The 22,060-nt window shown below is 39.7% G+C and overlaps 1 non-coding gene across 1 annotated transcript; it reads right to left on the reverse strand.

Moving 5' to 3' along the window:
• Positions 1-18,606: 18,606 nt before the first annotated feature.
• On the reverse strand, positions 18,607-18,713 carry LOC120234443. Its single transcript, XR_005529096.1, has one exon. It is a non-coding gene; the product is annotated as a U6 spliceosomal RNA (small nuclear RNA).
• Positions 18,714-22,060: the final 3,347 nt, after the last annotated feature.

The following is a 22,060-nucleotide window of genomic DNA, read 5'->3' on the forward strand; positions in this document are numbered from 1 at the left end:
TGATGTACAACGTTGTGCCACTGTCACCATCTAATTCTAGAATATTTTCATCACCCCAACGAGAAACCCCAATACCATTACCAGTCACTTCCCAGTACCCACTTTTCTCAACCCCTGGCAACCACTAACCCACTATCTCTATGTCTCTATGGATTTGTCTCTTCTGGACATTTCATATAAATTTGTAAATGAGATCATATAATTTATAATCTTTTGTGTCTGGCTTCTTTCATTTAGCATGTTTTTACTCTTCATCTATTATATAGCATGAATCGGTACTTCATTTTTTATGGCCGAATACTATTTCCTCACATAGATATACCACAATTTGTTTATCCATGCATTAGTTGAGGGATATGCGGCTGTTTTCAGTTTTTTGACTCGTACAAATAATGATGCTATGAACATTCATGAACAAGTTATTTTGTAGACATGTGTTGTGGTTTTAAACCTCTTGGATATTTATCTAGAAGTGAAATTGTTGGGTAATGGTAATTTTATATATAACTTTGTGAGGAACTGCCAGATCAACAGAAGGTTTTTAAATCCTCTGTGTCATGACTGCCATCTGGCTGACAGTGTCTGTAAAAGATAGTTAATTGTAAGAAGCATTCTGATTTTGGAGAGGTTAAATTCGGAGTGGAGGGGAAGAGTGTTTTAGGATTGATGTAAAAGGATATAAAAATTTGACTTCTGGGGGTGCCTGGATGGCTCAGTTGGTTCAGCATCTGACTTCAGCTCAGGTCAGGTCATGACCTCACGGTTTGTGAATTCAAGCCCCATGTTGGGCTCCATGCTGACAGCTCAGAGCCTGGAGCCTGCTTCAGACTCCGTGTCTCCCTCTCTCTCTCTCTGCCCCTCCCCTGCTCATGCTCTGTCTCTCTCTGCCTCAAAAATAAATAATAAACATTAAAAAATTTGACTTCTGTTGTCAATTGCAGGGGGAAAAAGCAATAGTAAATCTTGTGGGCACAGCATTCTGGTTCACAAAGCAGGTATGATTTCTTACTGTAAATTATGATATTGGAATTGCAGTTTACTTATCAGAATTATTTTGACCACCATGAGCCTACTATGGATCATATCAACTCTGTCCTGGAAAGATGTGATTTTTGGATGCATAAGCAAAGAGCCAAATTTCAGATTGTGATATCTTTAAGAAATAACACATTCCCTGAGGCCATGTTTGGGTGGCTGTCCAATCTCAGCCTAGCCTACACCTTACCTCTCTACCTAGCTGTACCCTTAAAACTATCTACCACTTTCAGTGGTAAAGAAGGAACGATGAAGCAGAGATGTGTATAGATTGCTTTCTCTCAAATTTTGGAGGTAAAGGCAGGTAGAGACATGAGAGATTTTGTCTCTAAACTGGCTGAATGACAACAGGTCTAGGAGGAATGGGGGCCTGAAGGATTGGTAGAGGATGGATCAGATAGTCACCAGCATTGGTGGAAGCAAGAGGTGGGCATTGAACAGAGCAATGTTTTTCTCTGAAGTGTCCATGGAACCTGAGTAGATGAACCAGTGATACTTGACTTTGGAGGTAGAGCAGTAGACAATCTGTTTGGACTATTGCGTGCTTTGGTAAGAGCACATTTGAACTGCCCTCCAAAACTGGAATAGACATTGAGGTTGAACAGTGAAAATTAGGTGGTTGGTTAGAACTTAAGGATAGAAAATATCATTGTACATGTTATGGTAATGAGTTCTGATGAAGACAAAGTAGGAGAAATGATGGAGTGAATGTGGCTGGGTGATAGCTGCACCTGGATAGCTGCTGGGTGATCAGTGGGTTCCAAAGGTGATCAGGAGTCAAGATGAGAGCAGCAGAACTTTGGATGTCTGGGAATATCTTTGTCTGTAATGTAGGTGCCTCAGGTACTTAACTCTAAAAAGTTAGATACAGTGCAACAGGGTCTGTTCAGAGGCACAAGTATTGCTCTAATTAGCATGGCTGAATAACAAACCATCCTGAAATTTACTGGTTTAATATCTGTTTTGCTCACAGATATGCAATGTGTACAGTGTACATGCTTTATGTGATGTTGCCTGGGACAGCTTGAAGGCTGGGGCTGAAATCCTCTGAAGGTTTGTGTATTCACATATCTGGCAGTTGATGCTAGGAAGATTCAAGTAGGTGGGTGCAACCATATCCGGGGTTCCTTGGGCAGTTCTATCTTGATCTGTCCTCTACATTAAATCAGTCTAGCATTGATCCTTTCAGAACCAAACTTGTATGTCAGCTCCCAAGGCAAGCACCCCAAGGGAAAAAACTCCTTTTGGTTTCAGAGCTTAGAGAAATTCCTCTTTTCCATGGCTGCAAATCCTGAGGTCAAAGGCAGATCATTATGCATAATAATTTGGGTTTGTGGAGTCATTGGATGGGGAAGGAGGTAATGCCAGATCAAGTGCCCTTGCTTAGTAGGAACTGAGTTCATTCTCAATAGCAAAATTTAAAGAATTTTAAAATGTCTCTAGCACCTATAATTTCCAGTAAGTGAATGGAGCAGGGTTCAGGAAAAAAAAAATTTTTAGTGATAATATTTCATTGATAATTTAATACTCTTAACACATGACAATTTGTGGGGCCCCTGGGTGGATTAGTCGGTTAAGCGTCCGGCTTTCACTTAGGTCATGATCTCGCGGTTCGTGGGTTCGAGCCCCGCATCGGGCTCTGTGCTGACTGCTAGCTCAGAGCCTGGAGCCTATTTCAGAGTCTGTATCTCCCTCTCTCTCAAACACTCACACACTCACACTCTCTCTCTCTCTCTCTCCTAGAAATAAAAAAAATTAAAAAAAAATATTTAAAAAAATACATGACAATTTGTTCTTCTATTGTGTCCTATAATTTACAAAAAAGATGACAAAACTAGTTTTTATCCTAGTGAAGCCACCTTTGTAAGTCAGTCTCATACTACATGGATGATACATTGGGCTTGGAATCAAATAAATTTGGGTTCAAATGTTGGATAAACAGTGAGCAACCCTTTGATTTTGGATAGCTTGTATTTTTGAACCTCAAGTCCCTCACTAAAAATAATTTTTAGAAGGAATAAAATACTTAAAAAGAGACAATATGGGGTTTATATAAATTTGATCTTTTGAAGATTAACAAATAGTATTTTTCCACTCATGAGTGCCATATTTTACTAGCTCACATCTATTCAGTGCTTAGAATTCTTGGGCTGGAAGTAATCTTAATAGGGTATTAATTAGGACTCAAAGTCTGGCAAACATGGAAACCTCAGGAGGGAATGCAAGTTGGTTATGGTCACATCCTAAGTCACCTATGTGACTGGCTTGAGCCCAAGGTCTTCCCTAATTTCCTAGCTATAATTTCTACTCAATGGGTAGAGACATTATCTAGCAATTAAATATAATGAAAAATCAACATTGAAGCTAACTGAATAAATGAGTCTTCTTAGTGCTGGTGAATACAGTGGTACTTCAGTTAGTTTCTTTATTAGAAGATACTCCTAATCTGGTGGAGATAAAGGTATTAACTAAATCAAATCTTGCTGCAATTGGCCTGGGATATCAGCTGAAATAAAAACTTGAGACTACAGAGAGAAGGAGGTATTAATTTTGCCTGTAGACAAAAGAGAGAGCTCCACTAAATTCATTGTGTGCATACTGGAAGTGCTCTACTATTGTAGCCATTCCTTTGGAGTACTCATTCATCAGTCCGACAAATGTTTAAAGAACAAATCTTTCCCAGAGACTGTGTTTAATTTGGTTAGAGGAAAAGAAGGCAAATAACATGTCCAGCAGTGAACAACCAAGGGGGGGCTGGTGGTGAGATATGGGGAATTATTACCACAGTATGTGATAATTTCCTCATTATCATGTTGGCTCCTGTGGGCAGAGATTTTCATGTGTTTTTATCTTTGTGTCCCCAAGGCTCAGAACGATTTTGGACACATGGTAAGGTCTGAATAAGTAGTTGTTGAATGAATAAATATCCTCAAAAGAGACAGAAACAAATAAAAAAGATACTGGCGTTTACAGACGATTTATCTAGGCAATCACCACATGGTAGGGAAAGGCGGCCCCTCCTTATTCTCTGTGGAAGTGAGAAACTAGCAGACAACATTCCTCAATAATTCAAAAGTGCAGGTCTTTTCTGACAGCCTGACTCCCATATCTAGCTTAACATGCCCATTTCCATCATTTCTTTTTCCCAGTCTCTATTTTCATGAGTAAAATCCTTTTTGTTGTTGTTGTTGTTGTTGTTGTTGTTGTTTATTTTTGAGAGAGCACCAGAGTGTGAGCAGAGGGGGGGCAGAAAGAAAGTGAAACACAGGATCTGAAGCAGATTCCAGGCTCTAAGTTGTCAGCACAGAGCCTGACATGGGGCTCAAATCCACAAACAGCTGAAATTGAGAATTGGACACTTAACCAACTAAGTCACCCAGGCACCCATTGCTTTTTAAAATCTATTCAGTCACTCTGACTTATTTATTTGTATTAGAGAGAGAGACAGACAGACAGACAGAATGCACAGGGGAGGGGCAGAGAGAGAGGGAGAGAGAATCTCTCTCTCTCAAAAGTGGGGCTCAAACCTAGGAGCTGTGAGATCATGACCTGGGCTGAAACCAAGAGTCAGATCTTCAACCGACTGAGCTTCCCAGGCACCCCAATTGATCAGAGCTTTTAGTCCATCCCATGTATATTCAAAGTAATTATTGATAGATATATGCTTATTGCTATTTAGTTACTTTTTAAAAAATTTTTTAATGTTTTTATTTATTTTTATTTATTTCTGAGAGAGAGAGAGAGACAGCGTGAGCAGGGGAGGGTCAGAGACACAGGAAGACACAGAATCCGAAGCAGGCTCTAGGCTCTGAGCTAGCTGTCAGCACAGAGCCTGATGCGGGGCTCAAACCCACGAACCATGAGATCATGACCTGAGCCGAAGTCCGATGCTCAACCGACTGAGCCACCCAGGCTCCCTGCTATTTAGTTACTTGTTATTGCTTTTGTAGTCCTTCTCTTTTTCATTCTTGCTCTCTTCTCCCACAGTTTACTGGCATTCTTTACTGATATACTAGGATTCCTTACTCATTATTATTTTTTGCGTATCTACTACTGGCTTTTTATTTGTGGCTATCATTAGGTTTATATATAAACCTGATGCATACAGCAGCCTATATTAAGTTGATAATTGTTTAAGTTTGAACGCATTCTAAAAGCACTGAATTTTTACTCCTCTCACACTTGTATTGTAGTTATATGATGTAATATTTTAGATCCTTTTATTTCATGAATCTCTTCACTGATTTTAATAAATTTTTTAAGTTTATTTATTTTGAGAGAGACAGGGACAGCATATGTTGGGGAGGGGCACAGAGAGATGACGACCGAGAATCTCAAGCAGGCTTCATGCTGTGAACGCAGAGCCCGAAACAGGGTTCAAACTTATCAAACCATGAGGTCATGACCTGAGCTGAAACCGAGAGCTAGATGCTTAACCAACTGAGCCACCCAGGCACCCCTTCACTGATTTTAAAAAATGTTTATTCTATTTTTGAGAGAGCGCGCACGCATGTAGAGGAGGGGCAGAAAGAGAGGGAGACAGAGAATTCAAAGCAGAGTCCATACTCCAAGCTATCCGTGCAGAGCCCAATGCAGGGCTCAAAACCCTGAACTGTGAGATCATGATCTGAGCCAAAGTTGGATGCTTAACTGATTGAGCCACCTAGGCACACCTCTTCACTGATTTTTATAGACATACTTAATTTTGCTGCTTTTGTGCTTTCTATTTTCTTATTTGTGGTTATGGTTTTTCCTTTCCACTCAAAAAGTCACCTGTAACATTTCTTCTTTGTCTGGTTTTGTGGTGATAAATTCCTTTAATATTCGTTTGTCTGGGAGAGTCTTTATCTCTTTTCCTATTCTGAATGATAGCCTTGCTGGTTAGAGTATTCTTGGTTGCAGATTTTTTCCCTTTCCTCACTGATTATATCATGCCACTCCCTCTGGTATGCAGAGTTTCTACTGAAAAATTGGCTGACTGCCTTATGGGGTTTCCCTTGTATGTAACACACCCCAGATGTTTTTCAGACTGTTACTTCTACTCTGTATCTCAGTAGGGCTGTTTGTTATGTTGTCTCTTTAAGGGCTGGGACGCAATCTTCTGTCACTTTCAGGCTTTCCCAGAACTGAAACTGCTGATTTTTAAACTTCCAGGTTTTAAACCGCACTGATTATAAGAACTCATGAAGTTGAGCCCCTTTGGTTTTCAAAGCCAGATGTTATGGGGGTTCATCTTCCCCATGCATGTCCCACATGCTTGGCATGCCTAGTGTGAGATCTATTCCTCTCCGCTCTCCACATCTGTGGTGTGCCTTCCACAGATACTCTTGTAAGTCAGTTTGTTTCCTGATAATGTTTCCTCTTCTCCACATTTAGTTGTGGGGTATCTGTAGTGCCAGTCTTTGGGTCATTTTCTCAGTTACTTACAATGATGTGAGTGTTGTCTAGGAGTGTCCATGGGAAGAGGTGAACTTAAGTTCTTCCTACTGCCCCATCTTCTGGGAAGTTTGATTGACTCACTGATATGAGACTCTAGCAATGGCTCCATGGATCCATTTAATGTTATAACCCATGCTTCCAACTTCATCTTTCATTTTTATATACATTCATTGCCCTATCACCCCCAATATTCCTAGTTTTTAAATTTGTCTACTTTTTCTGACCCTCCATATTCTCCTTCTCTGCAAATCTCTTTATGATTTGCATATTTCCCTTTTCAGCCCAAAATCTGCATTCCATTATATTAATGACTCTTTCACCAAAAGTCTTATTTCCCTGCTGGAGTCCCACTCCAGCAGGTCCAGGGGTCCCTGAAGGATGGATGGTGTCGGCGAGGGAAGGATGAGAGAGGCACGAGATTCTTTCTGGTCACCAGCCAGGCCTCTCTGCACTGTCTGAGACTCACCTTTATTTTATGATTTAATGTTTGGGAGATGGCACGGAAGTGACATTCTGATGATAAATCCTTTGATCAGTAAAGGATTTCTGGAACACTGATATGCAAAATGGTATGGGGAACAGCCCAGAGGTGGCATTAGCATAGTAAAGGCAAAAGTTAGTTCTTTGTGAGTAGAGGTCAACAGCCTGTTATCGCTTAACAGGAGGTATTAAGAAAAACAGGTCTTTCAGGAATGCAATGTTGCTCCCATAACCACAAAAGAAGAAGTTCCTATAGTAAGTTCCTTCACAAAGTGCAATCAGCATATCAAGGCCAGAATGAATCACTCCTAATACCAACCAACAAGGTGCTCTGGGGGTTGGTGCTCTAGCAGAAACAATTGGGTGGGGGTGGATATTGGTGCCATCTGACGGTAAGAGTCAGATGCAACTTATCTTAACTTCACAAGGAGTTCTTTCTCAATTTATGAGTTCAGAAACGGCTCCCCACATTTCCCTTTTTATCCTTCTATCTTTGCTATACTTTGGATCAAACTAATCTGTATTAACCAGTTATCTGCTTTCCTCACTTCTGATCCTGGCTGCCAAGGATCAGAAAGATTCAAAAATAAATCGTTTCCAGCCTTTGTGTGACCTGTAGTCCTCTTCTTAGGTATTCCAAACTTTGACCAACATTTGTAAGCCTCTCCCCCAAACCTCTCACTTTTAGCATATTTTTTAGAAAAAAAAATGGAGTCTTTGAAGTACAAGTCTTCCAACTTTTCTTCTCTTCTCAGGGCTTACTTAAAATTGCACCCATTCTAATCTCTTTCCTATTCTGAAAGAACAGCAGGCCATCTTAGAGATCAACCCCTTCTCCTGGGTACTGGATTATAACTGCCACCGTATTTCTTCATCTGCCCTCCCTGAAGGTACTTGTTGCATTGTCCCCTCTGCCTTTAATGAGCACTCTAATTTTTCACATGGTCCTTCCTTTAAGCCTGCCTTTGACTATAACCTCACAGTAGGCTACCATCTGTGTTTTTTCTGTTCTTGCTCAATGTACTTTGAGGAAGCAAAACATTTTCATGCTGTGTTTACTTCCTCAGTGTATGTCACTGCTATGCTATGTTTTGTCTTTTCTTGTTTAAAGGGAAAATAGAGGGGAGATGACTAGGCAGGTGGTCAGGCTGACCATCAGATGATCTCATGGGAATATTTCATTTCACAGTCATCTCAGGCTGGACTTTGAACCTCAGCTTTTCCATCCACAAGTGAAGTTTTTCAAGTGTCCCAGAAGTGGTAAGATCTAGATAGTTAGACTCATGGTGATCAAACTCATAATAGCCTGAGTTAAAGCAGAATCCAGCACACTACTTTTCAAAGTGAAAAATATTTCTACTTTCTTGGACAAAAATTCTTTCCCAGTCATAAAATTATACAAGAAGCCAAATTATATTAAGTTGTAAGCCAGCATTTTAAGCAACCAGCTTGATGACTTAAAAGCTTGGTAATTTAATAGTTCATGGTTTCAACTGATCATACATGGAAGTAACTATTTTTAGAGCATTGATATTCAGAGGGTTTGGACACCTGAGATGGTAAGTCAGAGTCCTCAGAAGCCTAGGATTATGCTTTACAGATAAATTTTGTTTCTTTGAGCAGATTCATAGTTTCCATGTTCACTGTTTCATCTTCCTATAAATACTTAAGGACCATCAATGAACTAGAGTGAAATCTTTTCTTCTCACTTAGTTTTGACAATGTTGTGTTTGTTAGAATTACACTGTGATTTTACTAATTAGGCTTTCTGAGCTCCAGGATTTCAAATGTACTGCCTCTACTATAGCAGGTCAGGTCACCAGTGACTTCCTCATTGCCAAATCCAGGGGTCACCTTTTACTTCCAATAATTTTTAAAAAATTTTTTTTAATGTTTTAACGTTTTATTTATTTTTGAGAGAGAGAGACAGCATGAGCAGGGGAGGGTCAGAGAGAGAGGGAGACACAGAATCCAAAGACAGGCTGCAGGCTCTGAGCTAGCCGTCAGCACAGAGCCTGATGCGGGACTCGAACCCATGAACCATGAGATCATGACCTGAGCTGAAGTCGGACACTTAATCGACTGAGCCACCTGGGCACCCCACTTACAACACTTCTTAAAGTTGGTAGCAGCCCCCTGGTTGTTCTATAATGTTATTTCTTTGGTTTCCTGCTCTACCCTCCCCTGATTTTCTTCTTGCCTTTCTGACTTGTCCTCCTTTATTTTGAAGGGAATAAGAATGTGCCACTTTGGCATAATGACTATTTTGAGCTGAAGACAATTGAGAAAGAGGAGAATCCAGAGAGTCCCTTCTACCTGCCTAAAAACAGAGCATAAATATCCCTTAATGAAGGTGTCTCCCTCTCTCATATCAAGAAGGGAAGAATAAACTTTACCACTGGAGGTAGAGTCTGAATAAACAAACCTTTACTAAGTACCCTTATCTTCCATTAGTGTCCCCCCACATAGTTAGGCCTATGCAATTTTTCACCCTTTGTTAAAATGGAATATGAGAGGGGCGCCTGGGTGGCTTAGTCGGTTAAGCATCCGACTTTCGCTTAGATCATGATCTCGCGGTTCGTGGGTTCGAGCCCCGCATCGGGCTCTGTGCTGACTGCCAGCTCAGAGCCTGGAGCCTATTTCAGAGTCTGTATCTCCCTCTCTCTCTGACCCTCCCCTGCTCACGCTGTCTCTCTCTCTCTCTCCTAGAAATAAATAAAACATTAAAAATTTTTTAAATCAAAAAATGGAATATGAGGGCTCAGGTCTGAATGTTTCTTTGGGTCTTCACTCGTTTTGTTATGAAGGCCTCTGTGTAAGTGTAAAAATCAACATCAGACAGAACTTGTATGCCTTTTATGTCCCTTACCAGTTTAAGACAGATCTTATTAAAAGAAACTAAAAGAGTACAGAATTTCTTCTTTCCCTACAATGTGTTGCTCATCTTCCTCCTACTTTCAAATACAGCCTATGTTTTATATTCACTTCCCTCTTGCTCTTTCAGAGCAGCTGACTCTAATCCCTGAATAAGATGTTCCTCTCAGGTTTACATCATTTATTGACACAACTAATACTTGTTGAGTACCTCCATTGGTTTAGAAAGCAACTATGATTAGAAGAAATTTCCCACTTTCTTGGAGTTTACTTTCTAGAGAGGTGAGTTATAGAATAAGAACATAAATGTATGTTATATTAGGTGTAGGTAAGTGGAATGTAGAAAAAATAAAACCGATACATAGGGTGCCTGGCTGGCTCAGTCAGTGGAGCATGCAACTCAGAATCTCAGGGTTGGAGTTCAAGCCCCACACTGGGCATGGAACCTAGTTTAAAAAAAAATAAAGCAGATTCAGAATATCAGAAAAATAATCACTCCTGACATTTACTAAAATATTATAATGTGCCTAAAATTATGCTAATTCCATGTCATCTAAGTTAATCCTTACAATTTAAATAGCTAAATATTACCAGCCACATTTTGCAGAAGAGGCTCATCATTGTTCAGTCACTGCTAATAAAGGCAAAACTGATATTTAAATCTGGATTAATCTAACTACAAGACTGTTTTCTTAATCAGTGCCCTATACAGCCATATACTGCAATTGCAAATAAGAACAATTTGTGGAAATTAAAAAAGAAAATACAGGTGTCTGTACCATAAGCTAGTACAACATCTCAATAAACACCTCAGTGGTAGGTGCCATTAGGGCTTACGTATTTTGGAAAAGCACCAAATAATATAAAACACTTGGACTATGCCCTGAATGTCTGTCAAAAGCCTTACTTTAATCTGTACAAAACAGAGCAAATTATCTTCCTTCTAAACCTCTTCCTTTCCTTCTTTTCCCATTTGTTAATAATATCACTCTCCTTATGAATTTAAAACCCAAGTATACTAGTCTCAGCCCAATCAGGAAAGAGAAACAACACAGTACAGGAAAGTTTAATATAAAAACTTTTAACTAGAAAAAGGGAATAGATGTATCAAAAGATAGTCTTGGGAGAAGAGAAAAGATCTGCTATAGCAGATGTAAGAAGCAGCCGCCATCCCCAGGGCCGAGACAGAGTGCACAAGGAAGTCCCCACCCCTTCCAGCATGAGACCCAGACTATGTCGGACCGGGCATGACCAGTTCACTGGATGGCAGAGAAATCACTGTGGTGCAGTGCTGCTGGAACTTGCCAGAAATCAGCCCTCTCATATGCCAAGGAGAGCTGTTGAGAGAGAGGTGTCTCAGCGGAGGCATTCTGCCAAGCCTGCTGAAGGGGGTAGCTGGGGAAGCTGCTGGCCGCTGGCCACCAGCCACGGGGAAGCTGTGCATGACACAGGAGCAGGTGCTGGAAAAAGACACATGAACACACACACACACACACACACACGTTTCAGCAGAACAGGGAAGAAAATCCTTTCCTCCTGTGCCCTCTACTGACAAAGCTTCACATTGTGCCAGCTGGCAAAGGAAAACTATTTAAAGGGCCCAGGTCCATTTCACAGTGCAGGCTTTGGGTGAATTTGGAGCTGAATGGTTATAAATGGCTAACTGGGGCTCGGGCACCACCCCAGGGTGATCCCCACCCCCCGTCCCCACCCCCACCTCACCTCCTGCTCAGGTTTGTACCCTGTCCTGCAGAGCTTGCCCTGACCACGCCTGGGCACCCCCACAGCTGCATTAACCTCTTCTCATTGGTCTCCTGCTTCTCAGCAGTTCACATTCCCGCTCTCTCTCACAATACTTCCAGAGACACTTAAAGTCAAAAATGTGTCTGTGGATGGGCTATGGCAATAACTCCTCTATGGATTTATATAGGATGCACATTAGACCAAGGGGTATGGCACTAACTGTCTAAAGGACCGCAAGTGAGCATGGCAATATAATGGTCTGTCCGGAAGTCAGAAATTCTCTTCTTGAATTTTTTGTCCTGTTTTTTTATCCTGTTGAATTAGGGTTTGGTAGCAGTCAGTACAGTTAAGGAATCGTGGGAGGCAACTGACAGGGTGGGGAATGAATGAGAGAATTTTACTTTTTCAAGCCTGCATTTCAAATACTGAAAAGCAGTCATTTTAGAGCATAGATTGAAGATAGGAGGCAAATGGAACTATCATTTGAATTATTGACTAAAAAGCAATGGAATAATTAGTGAGTACTTGTTATATACATCGCCCTGAGGTGCTTACACCTGGGCGTTGCTGGCTTCTCTATTAGGAAAAGTGCTGAGGACCCACAATGAAAATGCTTTCAATTCTTTTGAAATCAGAAGGGGAAAAAATGAAATTTTAGGTCAAAGAAAATATTTTAATATATAATAATATATTTTTTCTGTATAACATTTCAATTATAAATATAAATTTTAACTTTTTTTTTTTTTTTTTTAGAGGAAAAGATTCATGAAGGCAAAATTGCTCGGGGCCTGTGAAAGCCATAATGTGGCCCAGGTTCCAGGGGCTCAGACCTATATTGGGAATCTAGCTCAGTGGGTTTTTTTTTTTATTTTTTTTAATGTTTTACTTATTTTTGAGAGAAAGAGAGACAGCGTGAGCAGGGCAGAGTCAGAGAGAGAGGGAGACATAGAAACTGAAACTGGCTCCAGGCTCTGAGCTAGCTGTCAGCATAGAGCCCAATGTGGTGCTCGAACCCACGAACTGTGAGATCATGACCTGAACTGAAGTCGGATGCTTAACTGACTGAGCCGCCCAGGCGCCCCTAGTTCAGTGTTTTCTAATCAGTAGGCCATGATGCTGATCAGAGTTGATGCTCTTGGAGTTTTGTTTGCAGACTGAATAATCTCTGAATAACAATTGTGTTAGCTTTGTGATCAAGAAGATAGAAATTTATTTTGAAGCATTTCTAAAGTCATGCTTTCATATATATTGTCAGCAGTGATAACCAAGAGAATAGTTACTATCATGTATACGTGGAAAGTGTCCACATATTTTGTAATGTTAGAAAAGTCATCCATAAACTGGAATGGCTAAGAAGCATTGATTTAATAGACCTATATGCAAACTATATCAACATCTTAAGAGGTCTTAATTATCATAGTACTCTCTGGGCTTAGCCAAGGTGTGTTCATTTAGGCCAAGTGTATATACCTTCTATAGGGTAAATCCGAGAGACGATGACTAGCCCTGGCCTTATTTCAGAAGGGGAGGATTTTTATTCTGAACCTTCTATGGCTCAGTTTAAAAAGGTTGATAAACTCTTCCAGACTGTGTAATGGATCTCTAAATTGTGAATGGAGTTGAGTCTTGAAAAGATACACATATATGATTTCCTTTTGTTTTCTATTTAATGTTTAAAAGAAAGGATATTTATTTTTTCTTATCCTAGTTAAAGCCATTCTGTCTTTAGTCAGTTCTTCTAGCTTATTAGTGTTATAGGTAAAATACTAGTCTTCTACCATTTTAGAAAATTCTTGTGGTAGGAGAAAGGACTCCGCCTTTGGAAAAACCAAAGTTGAAATTTTTAGTGAACTTTTTCTGGTTATGGGTACTTGGGAAATCATGTAACTTCTCTCAAACATCAGTTGTTTTTATCCTGGTAAAATAGGTGTAAAAATATCCCCCCCAACATGTTTCCCATCCTTACTGAGCCACTTTCTGGGTTCAGTAACCTCGTGTTTTGTCAAACACAGCATTCAGAGGTGAGATAGTAAAATTTTGTCCAGAAACCTGCAAAACATTTTAAATTCCATTTTAACTCTACAGAAAAGTTAAAAATTTGTTTGTAAACTAAATATTGATTCTTTACAAATTATCATTATATTTATAATAGCTAAGTTAACCAATCAAATATCTTGCAATTGATACTGCTGTAAGGTTTTATATTTTCATCCTTCCTGTTTCTTCCCCACAACCATTACTGTGATGTGGGTTTCCATTTATTTTTTAAAACTTAAAGTTCTTTTCTTTACAGGATTTTCAACCACCACTTCTAATTCTAAAATACTTCCATCATTCCAAAGTAAACCCCCTTACATTTTATCTTTAATTGGGTTCTCCCCATTCTCTGCTTTTCCCATTCCCTAAAAATCATCAGTCCGTCTTCTGCCTATTTATCTATTTATTTACCTATTTATGAATTTATTCAGAATATTTCATATAAGTAGAATGATAAATATGTGACTTTTCTGTCTGGCTTTGTTCACTTAGCATAATGTTTTTGAAGTTCATTTATGTTGTAACATGTATTAGTACCTCATTTCTTTTTATGCCTAAATTTGTATTGACATACATATATTCTATGGTACATATATAGGCCAGGTTTGTTTGTTCATTCATCCACTGAAGGACATTTGATCTATTTCCACCTTCTGGCTGTTATCAGAGGTTGCTACCAGTGTTCTTGTATATGTGCTGCATTGAGTATTTGTTTCCAAATTCTTTTGGGGGTATTCCTGTGTCACATGGTAACTCCATATTTAACTTTTTGAGGAACCACCAAAATGTTTTCCACAGTGGCTGAACCATTTTACATTTCCACCAATGTATGAGGGTTCTAATTTTTCCATAAGCTCCCCTTGATAAAAAATGTTGATTTTGCTTAGTAGTCAGCTTAAATGAGATGGAAGTTCCAGTAGTCATCTAAGGCTCCTTCTCATCTGGACTTCTCAGTGCCTGTGTCAGTGAGGGACACACTTGGCCTTGCAGAATTCACACCCCCACTACACTTCCTCAACAGGTACCAAGATGAATGCTTGGCTGTGGTCTCCAATTGGGCCGAGTTGGAGGCCATGGTAGCAGGACTGAAGGCTTCCTTGGGATGCCATCTCTTTGTCTATATCTACACCTCTGTCTCGCCATTTCCCTGTCCAAGTACCATCTCTCTCACTACCTGGTGTACATTCAGAAGGCTTTATTTTTTCTATAGGCGACAATAATAATATTCTCTAAGTGTAGCTTATAAACAGTGTTGTAATAAGATGTATGGAAACAAAAAGGAGAGAGTGTGCAGAATTTATCCTCTTGAGCAACTGTTGTCATTTTTCAGGTGCTTTCCAAGCCCTTACTCCTAAATGTTCTGAGCATAGATCAGTAGTGATTCATATTTTAACTACCCATATGTGTCAGCAAAAAATGTGAAATATACCCAGATCTGGGCTTCTCTTCAGAGCAATGGACTCACTGTCTCTGGAGTAAGATTCCAGAATCTGCTGTTTTATGGTTTCCACGTCCTATTCAGCCACAGCTAGAACTGTGAACCACAAGAGAATAAAGAAATGTTTCTCCTTCACTTTCAATTTGTAGGTCCATTACCTAGAAGTTACAAGTAATGATCCATCTACCTTGGTAAGGGATGATAGAAATATTTTTTAAAGTTTTGTTTTATAATCTTTTTAGTAACTGCCCCTTTCTTTTTATATCCTCACCCACATACAGTCCTATGAGGCAGAACAGTGGGTGGCCTCTCTGCAGAGCAGGGAAATGTCTGGTCTGAAGTTACCTCAAGTCTGAAGTGGAGTGGAGGGAAGCTAGGGTGTCTCCAGGTCTTTGAGATCTAGGTACAAAGACTTGATCTGCCACTCATGTCTATGCATTCAGAGGGTAAATGCTAAATCTTATTTAGTTATAGTGATGACCATTTATCAAACTTGTACCTGATCCTGGGGACTGCATTTTGTGTGTTATAAACATTACTTTTAAATTCTCACGATAACCCATCAATGTATCTATTTTACAGAAGAGGGGTAAAGTAATCTTTTTAGTAACTGCCTATTTAACCCTGCCTCCTCTTTACCATACAGCATGGCTTCTCTGCCAAGAGAGCTTACTGAGAATCAAGCTTGGGAGACATTTGGTCAACACCATAGTTCTAAACTTGGAGTAAGTGGCTGGCTAGCAGGAGTGCCAGAGACAGAAGGTTATTGTGGCTAGGCCTTTACCGTTTGGCTTGAATACCCAGCCTGGACATGGCACAACTGTGGCTTCCTCAAGTTTGCTGGGAGAAAAGCATATTAGCCTCCAGTATAGATACTGGGAAGAAAGAGAGCTGGGGTCTCACTCTAACTGCCTGGACTCCTACCAGACAGGGCTTTTATACCATTATTTGGTGCACCAGAAGGTTATTTTGGGAGGGCTTAAGTGGGCTGGCTGCCAGAGTGCTACTGTGTCCAGGAGATATGGGGAATAAGGGAATTGGTACCAAGTGGTCTGGGAAGATTATTCATATAGCTGTGGAGCTGCGAACGGTAAGAGATGGAAATTGACAGTAGGAGGGAAGAAGAGTTACTTCGATTGACAAGGTCGTAGAAGGCCTCACCAAGGAGATGACATAGTACTGAGATAAGAATGGGAAGATCCCGGGGGCGCCTGGGTGGCTTAGTCGGTTAAGCGTCCGACTTTCGCTTAGGTCATGATCTCGCGGTTCGTGGGTTCGAGCCCCGCGTCGGGCTCTGTGCTGACTGCCAGCTCAGAGCCTGGAGCCTGTTTCACTCTGTGACTCCCTCTCTCTCTGACCCTCCCCTGCTCACGCTGTCTCTCTCTCTCTCCTAGAAATAAATAAAACATTAAAAAAATTAAAAAAAAGAAAAAAAAGAATGGGAAGATTCCCCAGAAAGAACACTCTAGAGAGAGGGAACAGCAAGGGCAAAGGGAATGAATTACATTGCCAGAGGAAAGGAAAGGTGGCCATTGTGCTGAATTTGGTACTCCTGGGGTGAAATAAAGGGAGATGAGGTCAAAGAGATAGTTGGGGGTCTATTCACTTGAGCCTCAGAGACCCAGGGTAAATAATGGGGATTATATTTTAAATAAAGGGGGAAACAAGGAAGATTTGAAGAAGGGGAATATATTCTAATGCACACTCACAAGATTCCTTGGATAACTCTACAGAGAATTGTTTCTCAGAGGAGCGAAATGAAACCAGGACACTAATTAAGTGGCTAGTAGTTCAGGAAGGTGATAATAGTGTCTGAACCACGGTGGTAGCAGTACATAAACCGGAGAAGAGGTATAGGAACTTGGGATTTATTCTGATAGTATTAACTAACATAATTTATTAATGGAGTAGATTTGAAAGGGGAAGGAAAAAAGGTATGCGAAATGATTCTCTGCCATTTTGCTGTTGAAGCCGATCATTCCTTACTTTGGATTAGGGTCTTCCTGCTTTGGATTTATTTTATAATTTCTTATAAGTTGATAAAAAGTCACCTCCTGTATACTGCTACTACCCTCGTGTCTCTTTTCACACTGACGTTTTTCAGGACACTGATACTGACCCATAGACAGATCCAAGGCTGATTTTTAGTAGGGACTAAAAAGTCCCCAACACTCACCGAAATTGGAATGATATTCACCTCTTCCCTTGCTTGTTAAAACTCTTACCTTGTTGGCTTCAGGTCACCAGCCTCTCCTGAGGTTCTCTCACTTTTCTCTCTCATTTGGCTACTTCTGTTGTCTTAACATCCATAGAACCCTGCTTTTGGTTTTTCTCTTAGGGTAGAGAATCACTTCTCCAGTTGAATTTGCGTGGCTTCAATTCCCAGACATTTCTGATGGTTTGAAAAATCTATATAATAATACTTGCACTTAAATCGATTGTAAGTCCATATGCACCGGCACATCTCTAAGCCCTATGTACGTGTTGTATCATTTTATTTATACTATGGTATAGTATCAGTATCCCTATTTTTAAATGAGGGAACAGATTCATGGTTAAAGATTTTGCCCAAGCTCGCACAATCTGCAAGTGGCAGACCTTGAACACAGACCCATATGAATCCTAAACTATCATAACTGTGGTCTACTATCTTCCAAAATTCACATTCATTCTAATTCTTCCTCCCTGCACACAAACACACACACACACAACCAAACAAGACAAAACACCTATTCTTTTGGTTATCTTCATTTTGCTTCATGATTTGATCTTCTATATAGTTTCCAAATCTGGAAACATCCTGGACTCTTCCCTCTCCATTATCCCATATCAAATTGTTCTTTATTTCTAGCAGCATTTAATTCACAGATGTCATGGCAAATATATGTTGCTGACATCTCCTGCCTCCTAACTGATTTTCTGGGATGGTCTTTCCACAATCCAGTAGTCTTGCACAGTTAACAGACAGCTTTCAATGTGATCCTGTCACTTTGCTTAAAAATCTCTCTTGGCTTATTGATTCTTTGTTGCCTACCAAGATTCATAGAATTCATCCAAGGTCATTCACAGTTGACCCCATCTGTATTTTCTGATCAGATTTATCTCACATGTATTTGAACAATTGGTTTCTCAAGTGTATGTACATAAGGAAAAACATACAAAATAATTTCAAGGTATTGCTAAAAAATATAATGGATTTTTATCATTATGAATATCTCAATCAATGAAATGTTAAATGTACAACTACTTTCATATGGGATTGACTTTAAATTTCTTTAATTCTTAAGAATATCTCAGAAGTGAAAAAGGCTGAGATCTGCTGATTGGTTCTTCTTTTTGATTGATTATCATTTCATAAAACTTTGGGATCTTAGAGCTTAAAAATTTTAATGAACATGATTAGCTATTATAGTTCCAAGGTCGTGGACCCTGTAGTAAAAGTCATTCCTGGGATGAATAATGTAGAAATTTTTGGGGGGGTGTGAACCTAGGTGTGCATGAAGTTACTAGCTCTAAGGTCTTAACAAAGTAGGGAAGAATTTAATTTTTATTCTTTTTTTTAAAATATAGAACACTTCATGAATATCCGTGTCATCCTTGCACAAGGGCCATGCTAATCTTCTCTGTATTGTTCCAATTTTAATATATGTGCTGCTGAAGTGAGCACTAATTTTTATTCTTAATAGCTTATTAGAAAGAATTTTTAAATGTATCCATCTCTTATGGAAGGCTTCAGTATAGAAATGGGAATGAAATAAAAGGGAGAAAATTATATTTAGTTATGATACTGTATCCAATGTTGTTTGCCCTTCAGTTGTTTCCTATATTGACAGTAGGGAATAGATGGACATTGTTTTCTATCCCGGTGTAGCCACCTAATGATTTGACAATATTTCCAGAGTGAAGAGCTTGTATAGGTCATTTCCCTGGTACAAAAGCCCTGTGTGGTTAGGGAGAAGATTGGGCTCTGAAGTTGGACAAGTTGGGGTTAAAACTTAGCTACAAAGTCACCAAATGTTATACTTTAATTTCCTTAACTTCAATATAGGAACAAAGCCTACTTTATTATTGGGAATTTAAATAAGATAGAATTGAACTTGAAACAAGTAATAAATCTTGATTTCTCTTTCTATGGTATTATGTACCCAAATACCTCACATCCATTTAGTGCTTAAAACTCTAAGGTTGGAGGAAACTTAACCCTTATTTAGCCTAGCCCCATATACCATAAATGCAAAAATACCAAGAGGCCATGTGAGATCTGTTGATCACATTATGAAATTATTATATAATTGGGAATAGGCTGAGAAGAGTTCTTCTAATCTAGTATTGTCTATGCCTAGTGATGGCAAACTGGTCTTCAATCAAATGCTAATGAGATATTAACTGTATTGAATGAAACAAATAAGTGAGAATCTTCTTAATTCCAGGCACTGGGCTGTTGCTGCTGGGTACAGTGATGCATAAAAATATCTCCTGTATCTGAAATGGCTTCTAGAAATTCATAACACCGCTTCCATGCTAGAATCACCTGGGAGAAGTCTTAAAACTTATTCATGACTGGACCTCACTGTTGGCAGCCATTCTGAGCCCACTAGTTGAGAAAGGTCCTGGTGAGGTTAAAGCAAGTTTGCACGGTCTCTTACCAATCAGATGATGACCAATAGCCACCCCCACTCAATTATTTCTGCTTTAGCACCGATCCCCAAGGTACCTTGTTGATCAGTATTGGGAGTGACTTGTCCCCTTATTCTGGCCCTAGTATGATGATTGCACCTTGTGAAGGAACTTATTGTGGGAACTTCTTCTTTTGATTATGGGAACAGGCATTGTGTCTCCAGCAGGTCCTGTTTCCCTCCATACTTTCCCTTGAGCTATGAACAGGCTAATGACCCTTACTCATAAAAGATTGACCTTTAAATGTACAATTGTTTCTACCGTTGTGTTAGTCCAAGAGGTTCATACAGTTCAACATGTAAATCAGCTAACCAAAAATATCTCTCATGCCCTAGCTAGTCAAGAAATCATAAAACTAGACACAAAGGTAAATGCACTCAAAGAGACTATTCTATGTATTGAAAATGAGCTAAATTAAAGGTACCGTTGGCTGTCCAGTGCCATAAAGAATATAACTGGAAAATCAAGTCTTGCCCAGAGACAAAGAGCCTAACTTAGAGAGAAGGAACAGATAAGGGCAGAACATAAGTTACCACATATACCTTTGCTAACTGATGATGTATAGCAGTCCCTTCCCTAAGGCCTACATTCAACAAACACCTTCCCTTACCCTGGCAGCTGTGATGAGGATGGATAAGAGTATCTACAAACCTATGATTTAATCTTAGCGTTATTAAAATGCGTATGTTACCCTGTTTTTCACTAAGAACACCCTGTTATTTTCTTAGTTACTCAACCTCACAATAATTAGGGTAGTTCTGCAAGAATATGTCTGTAAAACCTGTTTCTGTACATTTTCCAGAAACATCACAGAGAACTATCCATTGTAAAAATTCCATTTTCTGATGCCATATTAACATTTGACCTATAAATAAAGACACCAAACCCGACAGGGCAGAGATGCCTGCCTCATGATCAAAAAGATTCTTGTGGCTCTCTCCCTCCCTCCCTCGCCGACACCATCCATCCTTCAGGGACCCCTGGATCTGGCCAGAGCTGGACTCTGGCACCTCACCCAGAGTTGTAAATTCAGAGTTTCAAAATTCTTTTGATCTAGGGTATAGTCAAGGTATTAGACGTCAACCCAACTGAATACTTAATATTATTTATTATGGAATGATGGCTATGATGGAAGTGAGAAGAGCTTGGGAACACAGAGGAAGGAAAGGACTTGCCTGGGGATCAAAAAGAAGGCTTTGGGAAACCTGTGGAAGAGGAATTCCAATTGATCTCACCCATCATTAATTCAACAAATCTGTCTGGAGCAAAATGTCTCTTTTCAGGTATTGTGATTGACATCATCTGTGAAAAAGAAATGAGTCAAACAATTTACAATTAATGAGTTGTGGGGACTGAGACTGGAAGGCAAATAATAATAAGAATTTATAATTACTTTCCAAAGATATGTAAACAATAGGAGAAGCTCCCTGTTTCATAGAGCAACACACCAAACAACCTCCAAGTAGCAGTTGAGGCAGATATTTGGAAGAAAGATCCAGATTAGCCCTGGATTTTTGTTATTCTGATTTTCACTTGCATTCTGACAGTTTGGCTCAAAGACACAGCTGCAGGCTTTTCTCCCCTCCTCTCCTCCTTCATGCCAACTGTTACTTCCTTCCTCAGACCATTTTTCTTCTCAGTAGAGTGAGCCTGACAGCTGCAACGGAAGCCCGACCTCATTTGGAGACCTGGTCCATCCTTGAAGAAATGAGGTAATGTCCCCAACAGCAGTGAAATATCAGGACAAACAGGAAGGTACAGAAGGAAGGCTGAGAGCATCTTAGGGTAGATGGAGGCCCCTCCGTCCCCCACCCCTCTGTCTCCCTTTCCTCAATACCTCGCAATAACCTAGTAAATTTGCCATATGCCATAAAGTTGTTATAATTTTACATATATCTATACAAAAAATGTAAATCTCCATAAATGATTTATGTGATAAGCACTCTCTAATGTACTACTTCAACTCATCCAACTTTTTGAGACTATATTAGCTTCCACCCTTCCATGTTCTTCCCATCTACTACCATGCTTGTGGTTTATTTTCTTTCCTTTCTACTTTAAGTCTACTCTATATCACAACATGTACAACTTAAGTAAAAATCCTGGCCCTTGTGATACAACCAGATTTTGTGATATTGGGGGAGGGGGTAGAGAGAGGATTGATAGAGTGCAGAGCTTTGTAGTCCCAAGTTGACAAACTTGAAGAAGGCTATTTAAAGGGGACTCCCTATAAATGAAAGAAGTTATTCTATTTATCCAATAAAATATTTAAGATTTTAAAACAATTTACGGTATTTCTCTAGGGGAGTAAAACATACTCACTCCATGAAAGAATCA

The sequence above is a fragment of the Hyaena hyaena genome, unplaced genomic scaffold (genome assembly GCF_003009895.1).
Source record: "Hyaena hyaena isolate Hyena2069 unplaced genomic scaffold, ASM300989v1 scaffold_109, whole genome shotgun sequence".
In the NCBI taxonomy this organism is placed as follows: Eukaryota; Metazoa; Chordata; class Mammalia; order Carnivora; family Hyaenidae; genus Hyaena; species Hyaena hyaena.